Source organism: Malurus melanocephalus, unplaced genomic scaffold (genome assembly GCF_030028575.1).
Source record: "Malurus melanocephalus ecotype Western Australia unplaced genomic scaffold, MMel_1.1 scaffold_580, whole genome shotgun sequence".
In the NCBI taxonomy this organism is placed as follows: Eukaryota; Metazoa; Chordata; class Aves; order Passeriformes; family Maluridae; genus Malurus; species Malurus melanocephalus.
In genome coordinates, this window is record NW_026623812.1 from 40,541 (window position 1) to 49,346 (window position 8,806).

The window sequence follows — 8,806 nt, forward strand, 5'->3', positions numbered from 1 at the left end:
GCTCACAGCTTTTCTGGCATTTAATTCTTATCATGTCTGAGATTTTCAACTCCCCCTGTTTGTAAAACGTAGTTATCCAGGCCATAGCAACCTTCCTGCTGAATGTCAGTCCCAAAAACCAGAAGGAAACGTGTGGTTTCAAATGTTTTGCTGAGTTTCTAAGACTCTCAGTGACAAACCGTTATGAAAGAAATAGTGAATCCAGTGAAAGAAACAGATGGGAGTTACAATTTAACTGTTTTAATAAATCTTGTACAGTGCTTGGTTATATCATTGTCTCCTTCTCTCAGTTACATTAACGTACAGTACTTTATAGCAGTGTCTGCAGGCAGTACAAACAGAGCAGATGCACAGCTCAGTTGTATGGAAATTTGTAAAAATGACATTTGCAATGTGATCTACTGAGATACTTGTTTTAGGAAGTGCTTCTGTGGCTCACAGCTTTACAGAGCTGTCGTGTACACTCCTGCTAAAATCCCAAATAACTGTAATTCCCTGTGATTTGCTTTCCTCTACACCCCAGGCCTAAAAGGAAGTGTGTTTCTTAGCTCAACATTTGTTTATATTTTCATTTTAGAAACTTTTTCACCTCCTGTGCTTGCCTTCCTTCTTTCCATCTTCACCTTAATCTGGAGCCAGGGCTTCTGAGGACGATTGTCCTCTTCATCCCTCCCTTACAAGGTGAATGCCCTTTTCAGATCCCAGCAGGGCTGTGACTAAACCCAGGATCCTCCCTTGCCTGCACCCTAATTCTGCCGGTGCCAGCAGCATCCTGTTTCAAGTGAAGAAAACAGATTCTCCATTAGAGACACTGAATAATAAAGCCAAAATTGAAGTTTATTGGTGTTCTCAGATTTAGGCATGAGTTCCCTGGATGCTGTTTTAAAGCTTTTTTCCATTAAATGTGCAAGGGCAGGCACGAATTTGGGCAAAGACTCAGCAGGTGCTGAGAGAGAAAGCCCAACTGTCCCTGGGCTGTGGGCAGCTCTGGAGCTCTCTTTGCATCACTGCTTTGCACTCAGGTTGGTCTGTCAGTCAAACAGAGATAGAAATCCAATGTGCCAAACTTGCTGTGGACAGGAACTAYGCTGTTTGCTTGAGTTTTAAAATTGTGAGTAAATTTTAGAAGCATAATCACTTAATTCTGCCTCTAGGGAGAGGGATTTTCCTCACCCCTATTTACAGATTGYTATATACAAAGGCACATAACTTCATTATGAAGGAAAACAGGAAGAGCAACACCCTATGCTAAACAAGATTATTTTTTTCTTGTGGCCATTTATTCTGTGTTAAACCTACCTTTCCCAGTATGCTTTGGTGTGTCAGCTATTTGGGAATCATTYCAGYTGACTCTTTGCAGTGAAAATGTGAAGGTGGGGATGAGTGACCAGCACCYTGGGAAGGGCTGTGGSTGTGCCTGGGTCGGGAGCAAATGGTCAGGGCTTATCTTCTGCTGGTTTGAGGCTGGGTTTGGTAACAGCACAGCATTGCAGTGCAGGATCAGTGCCCCAGGGAAGGRCTGCACAGCTGCCCTGAGCCCCAGCCTCTGYGTCAGCAGGTAGAACTCACAGGTTTCCASATTCAAATCCCTTTCTTTGTCACTCCTGCTCGTTTCTARGCAYTGAAAGCTCATTTCAGCTGTTCARAGACTGCACTRACMRGKYCATGGATTTAAGGAAGCAGCCARACCTTGGGAATGTGCATTGCYRTTCTAGCCTTGTCCAGCTCCTGGGCACAGCTGCTCCATGGGCYTCRGAATTCCTRCAGGAGAGAAAAACTGGAGTTTTAGTGGAGGCCCATCTGATAACTGGGCTGATGTGGATTCACTGGCAGAACAGGAATGGTGGTGGCCAGGGAGTTTGCACACTGGAGGAACAGGAATGGTGGTGGCCAGGGAGTTTGCATTTGGAGGGGCAGGATCCCTCTGCTTCTCTTTTGAGGAAGATTTTCAGCCCTTGTTTCAGTAAAATACCTTGTGGGTGGGAGCAATCMAACAAACCAAACCTGCAGGGGTTTGGTTCAGGGCCTCCCAGGGGGCTGTGAGGCAGCCCTGTAAGGGTGGAAGGAAATGCTGCTTTGCAGGGCCTGGGGGGCTGACACAGCAGGACCCAAAGGCTCCGAATGCAGCTTCTGGAAAAGATGAGGTGTGAAACCCTCCCTATCCTGCCCAGTGGAAACAACTGCCCCAGATGCCAGAGCAGGGAGGAGCTGGGGGMAGGGGAATTGAAAATCCCAAGCAGGCAGAACCCGCTGGAATGGGTTTTTCATCTGGCAATGCTGAGCTGCTGACACAGAATTCTACAGGTTCCCAGGAAAAGTGAGTTTGAATGTTTCTATTCTAAGATGTATTTGGGGCACAGAAAGAGAAATGCCTTTATGTGTTAGCTTGGGACACCAGAATATACGGTTTTCAAAGTTGAATTGGCTTTTTGTTGGAAGAGAGACAACATGAATATGSTAGATTGTTGAAAATGGTGAAAAGTGAAAAGTTTCTTTTGTTTCCTTTGTTTTGTTTTGTGTTGCCTAGCTTAGGGAAATTTAGCGACATGTGTAGAACTGGTGTGCCTGGATCCGTGGATGCCTTCCCCTGAATCCCAAGACTCTGTGTCCATAAGAGGCTCCTTTCTTGGTGGCACCTTAGGGTTACTCCCCAAGGCAGTGGGCAGAGGACGCTGTGGTGTGTCAGCAGGGAAACTGTCAGGACACACCGAGCACAGCCGGAGCAGTTGGGAAGAGATCTTCCTCTGGGCTGCCGTCACACGAGGTCGCTGTGGTTAATTAAAGCAAAGGATTGAGATGGAGGTTGAGCAGCCCTTGGTTTATTGTCTCTTCATTCTTGGAGTGATTTCTTAAGCAATGCCTGCAGTCAAGATACACTGTGAGGAGAAGAGCATTCCTGCCCTGCTGGATTGGGAAATGCAAGTCCAGTTCCTTGGAGAGATTAGAGGGGATGGGGAGCTGAGGCTCTGGCTGGGTTTTAGCAGCAGGAATTTGGTGAGGAGGGGAGAGGGGAGATCCCCCCAAATTTGTTTAAGCCAATTCTGCTGGGTTTGGGTGGCCCCAAAAAATGATCCTGATTAAAGGTGACTTGAGGAAGCAGTGGGATGTGCTRGGGAGGCTGTGCTGGAAGCCCCAAGGCTGGGTCAGGGATAGTGGGCAGTGCCAGGTCCACAGGGACACTACAGAGTGGCTGTGCTGGCTCTCCCAAATTCCAGCCAGGAATGTTGGGCACTGCCGGCTCTTTTGGGCACTGCTTGATACAGRGACTTTTCCCATTATTTTCTGTCATGTTCAGCATCTGACACGAGARTTCCACTGGCTGAAAATCCTATGGGAGCATTTGGAATGCCAGCTGATCACACAGAAGCCAGTCCAGGGTTGGAAAGGAGCTGTTCCCAATGTGTTTTTAATTTAAAGCAGAACACTGCCCACCCCCACAGCATCCCCCCCTTACCCCGACCCCATATCCTTTATTTTTGGGGTTTCTCCATGAGAATTATCTTCCTACGCTGGATAAAAATTTCTATTCCCCCTGTCCTCCTCGTCTTTTCACCTTCCCTTTYCCCCCCACCCGGCCTTTCCCTTCCCCTCCCGTTTCCCTCTGTACCCCGAMCGCCTTCCCTACTCCTCCTCATCCTGAGGGAATTGGGTTAGGGTGGGATCCTCCGGAGGAAGGCGTTCAGGGTGGGTCCCCTGCGGGTCAGGGGGTCCAGGGGAGGGGATCGGGGTGGAGAGAGGACTTTTCCCCTCCAGTTCCCGCTCCCTCTTCCGGACTACCGCCTCCGGACGGCGCCCGGGGAGAAGCAGGGGGCGGCTRTTTCTTTGGTTGATGATATCTGTATGCTTTCACGCTGCAGTGACGTGACTCACCGTCTGCTTTTCCGTCACCCCATCCACCTCCTCCCTCCCCCCCCGGCGCCGTCCGGAGGGGGCGGTTCGGAGAAAGGGGGCGGGGAGGTAGGGGCAAAGTCTCCCCTCCGCCCCTTCTCCGGAAGGGCTCCACCCTGACTCCCCACCCTCCGTTGGAGGTGGTCCCACCCTTACCTATTTCCCTCAGCCCATCCCCGATCCCCAGCCCCGGCCCCTCGGAGAGTCCCCAGTGTGATGTCGGGGAAGCCGGAGCCCCGGCGGTGTCGAGCTCCGCGGCTGCGGGGGAAGAGGGAGAGGGGCGGATGGAGAATGGGAATAGTGGGGCAGAGGGGGTGATCGGAGCGAGACAAGGACAGAGGGCAGGTGGGGGGGTTGAGGTGTGCAGGGCAGCGAGAGGAAGCAGGGGGAGGTGGGGTGGGGGAAGATGGGAGGAGAAGGTAGGGTGGAGGAAGGAGGGGGAGGACTGAGGGCAGGTGGGAGGGGGGAAGGAGGGAGAAAGCAGCATGGAGACGGGACGGGGGAGCCGCAGTCGGGGGGAAAGGAAGGTTGGAAGAAGGAGGGGGACGATTGAGAGGACATGTGGGGAAGGGTGGAAGGAAGAAAGGAGAGGTATAGAGGAAAAGAAATACACCGGAAGAGAGTTACAGAACCCGGGCAAGCTACAACCTTCCCGACCAAGCGACGAGACGCAAATGGCAGTGTCGCCAGTTCCCGGAGCTTAAATCGCCTCGGCCCCGCCCTTCACACCTGTGCCAGCCCCGTCCCGCCCACATCGGTATATCCCGCAGATCCGGGCATGTGCCGTTTATCACGACCCCCGCTTTAAGTCAAGCGGATGGTGACACCGTTTGGTAGCGGATGCTCGTGTTGGGATGTGGTGGGACCATCGCTCGGAGCGCTGTGCGGAGCCTCAGACTGGGCGTTGTTCCCGGCGCTGTGCAGTGCCCGAGGCTCTTGAGGTGCGGCCAGACCGGGATGTCGGGGATCCCGGGCGGAGCCGCTTCTCCCTTGGCGAGCGCGGTGTGGCTCCAGGGTCCGGGCGACCGAGCCGGGGTTGGCGCTGGGTGAGGACCGGGATCTCCGCGGTCGGGAAAAGTTCCTCCAGGACGGGCGCTGGGGCCGAGCCCGGCGCTACCGCTTCGGCTCCGGCTGCGGCCAGGGCGGTGCTGGGGTCCCGCCGGGACTCCGGGCACGGTCCCGCGGGGAGCCGGGCCATTGCCGGTGCCGGACCCGGCGGGAGGGCGGCGATTCCCCGGGGCAGGCGCTGGATCGCAGCTGGAAGCGGGCGGGGCGCGGGGACCGCCCGTGCCAGCCCCGGGGCTCCCCAGACGGCGGCGCTCCCTCCCACTCAGGGATGCTGAGCTTTAAACAGGGTTTGAGTGAGGCAGCTTCTCCTGCGGGGTTTCTAAAGCACAGCTCCAGCTCTGGCACTACAGGAGCAGTGCAAACTCTTCCTGTCCAATCCATGGATTTGCCTTCTGCCAGCACTCAGCACCTCGGGCTTATTTGGTTGTAAGTGCTCCAGCACTGCAGCCTCGAGGGATGAGGAAAATGGGCATTAAAMCCCTTCCCACAGGGCTGGCTCTGAGATCTGGCTGGGGCAAGCATTTGGCACTGCTGGCATTTCAATAAAATCTGTTTCCATCATTTTAAATGATGGTCCCACCCCTCTGGCTCAGGAGCTATGCTCCATCTCCTCCTCCTGCTCTTCAGCTTCTTCAGAATCCAGGGGCTGCAAGTATGCAAGTAATAAAAAGAATTTGCTTTGCAAAACTTTATATACAATGTACTAGCTTTCATATATTGACATAAGCTTTCATATAGTGTATTGGCGTCATGCAGTCTATTAGCTAAATATAGCTATAGCTTCYCATACAGTGTACCAGCTAAATATAGTTAAATCAGTTGCTTGATGCTTGAACAAACAAATTTGYCAGGTGGATTATTTCAAAAATAGATAACTATACTTCAGAAGWAGACAAGTAAATGTTATATTAAGAAACAGTAATGAAGACATGGCAAGTGTAAGAACAATTAGCCAGAAAATGGAACAGGTAGACCTTGAGGRCCAGAAAAAAYGAAGGAACACCATGRCTGYKCATGGCCTGCAGATAAAATTGAAAAGTTCAGAGGCGAGGAAGACCTTGAGATCCCCCACGACCACTGAATTTGAGATGTTGCAAGTGTACTTACAGAACTGTGATGCCATGTGTTTCTGTACCCATACATAGTGGTGGATGTAGTGACAGTGACAATATTAAGCWATATTTACTGYATAAATACGTGACAACCTTTAGCAAAGGTGGGTGAGTTRGGTAATAAGATMCCCCTCWCCTCCAGTGCTRCAAYAGACAYCTGTCTATAAAGGTTTATCTYGAATCTTTTCAARCATCAAACCCTTGAATTAAGGCTCCAGGGCATTGGAGGTGGCACCATTGCCAACTGCAGCCATTTCAGTCTGTGCCACCTMTGGCCATGAGCCCCTRTGGCCCAGTGCCAAGYCACCCTTAGGGGCTGSAGAGATCTAAAGAGCCTTGAGCTCYAGGCACACTGGGGCTGAAAAGAGCCTTGCAAGACCATCACACTGGGGCCCCAACCTTGCTGCTCCTCCATCTTTCTGAGCTGGAAAACTGTGGTTTTGGGTAATTAACTAGGGGTAGGGTTAGGCTTTTTGTTTTTTCCTAACAAAAAAATAAAACCATTGTTTTTTGGTTAGGAAAGCAATGACCTCGGTAGTACTTTCTGTTTCTGGCTCTTTTTGAATAGCAACTCTTACTCCATCTCCCATGGGTATAAAAGTGTTTATCCAAGATATGTAGTGCTAGGAGGAGATTCAACGGTTACATAGATCTGAAAACAAGCCCAGCAACTCAACTGACTGACTCTAATTGATTAAAGATTTCCTGTCATGAAATCACTGTTATGTCACAGTTGCCCTTGTAACAAAACTCCAACAGTTTGGTTAATGTCAATTGTGAAATGGTTACTCAGGTAGTAAAAGCTGAATAAACACTAAAGTTAATCTGCAAKAAGGCCTCTGCTTATAATAATGAGAAAAAAAACCAAAAACCAGGTTAAATGCATGTGCTGAACAATGACTGTTGGAAACTGTCTCAGATAATTGAGGGAAGTGATGAGGAGCTGGGTCTGTTAGAGGCAAGGCAATGGTAGCAGCTCCAGGAGCAGGGACAGCAGCTGTGCATGGAGCCTCACGAGTTAAGAATTACATTTCTTAGCAGCTTTTATGGGGCTGTGTTTCGAGTTTGTGATAAGAACAGTGTTGATAACAGAGGGATATTTCAGATATTGCTGAGCAGTGCTTGCGCAGGGTCCGGGCCCATTCTGCTCCTGTAGCTGCACAAGCAGCTGGGAGGGGACACAGGTGTGAAAGGAATGAGGGGGAGATGTCTTTACAAAAAACTGTGGAGTCTGCTAGGGGATAAGGCCAGATACTGATAGGTGAAAGGAGAAATGGGAGGGACCCTAAATTCCATAGGAATTCCAGGAATTGACACAGACTGTTATTCACCCAAGACATTGCTAAATCCCTGGACTTAGAGAAAAAGAACAGAGGCACAAAGAATAAAAAAGAGGAGGGGATGCACATTAGATGGGGATCTGTATTAGTTGATTCGGGAAGTCTGTAGTTCTCAGGTACCTCAGCCAATGGGGAAAGAGAGGGGAAATGTGGCCGGGAAATTGGGATAAAAAGGAGACGGTCTCCTCTTACAATTTGAGACACCCCATGGAAATATCCCATGGCCTCTCCCTTTATTGGAATAAAGTTGCGGAACTCCTCTGTCTCCTTTTTGGACATAAAACTCTGGTGCTGGTGGATTAATTTTCCTGACAGGCGGGACAGCTGAGCCCCATATCATACCTACCACCTCCCAGGGGCACAGTGTGATTTTGGGATGTGTCCCGTGCGGGGCTGGGACATCCCTCGATCCGCTGCCCTTGCCCGGGGCGGGGGACACGGCCCTGCGGGGGCTCCGGGGACCGCGCCCGCTCCAGCGCTGCCGCCGCGGCATCACCGCCCCCGGTGCGCTGTTGCCTTGAAAGGCCAGTTTTTAATAATGACACAGACACGGTTAAGGGGATAAAAAGGGTTTTACCTCGGTATTTGGGATCCCAGGTGCACAACTTGATGGCARAATGCACMYYCGTGTACAGCACGGGTACAAGTTTTATAGRTTTCAGGAATTAGCATATMTRTCTAGGRTTCCCCAATAAGARACTTAACAAATRCAGTAATGTCCCYCTATTCTAATGAATKMMSCYMSAGGATGAGGCCAGAGYCYMGTTTACMCAASATGTTCTGGACAGAAGGCTTCACCCAAGGCTGRAGYCTCGGGTTTAAGRTAGCACAGGGYRCACTGACTCCTTCYTCAGAATGTTTGGTCTCTCTGGCCAGCAGAACTCCTAAACTAAACTGGAGTATCAAGCTTCAGGAATTACAAGCATGTGGACTAAGGGGTACAGGCGGATGCATCAAGRGTACAGAAGCGTAAAGGGAAAAGCAAAAAATCATCACGCATCAGCGCGGTTCCCCCGGGTGCAGTGCGCGTTTTCCCCGCCCCGGTGCGCGACTCTCCCGGGTGCAGTGCGCGGTTCCCCCTCCCCGGTACGCGGTTCCCCCCGGTCCCAGTGCGCGGTTCCCCCTCTCCGGTGCGCGGTTCCCCCTCCCCGTTGCGCGGTTCCCCCCGGTCCCGGTACGCGTTTCCCCCGCCCCGGTGCGCGGTTCCCCCCGGTCTCAGTGCGCGGTTCCCCCGCCCCGGTACGCGGCTCCCCCCGGTCCCAGTGCGTGGTTCCCCCTGGTCTCAGTGCGCGGTTCCCCCGCCCCGGTGCGCGATTCCCTCCGGGTGCGGTGCGCGGTTCCCCCGCCCCGGTGCGCGGCTCCCCCCGGTCCCGGTACGCGCTCTGCCCGCCCCGGTGC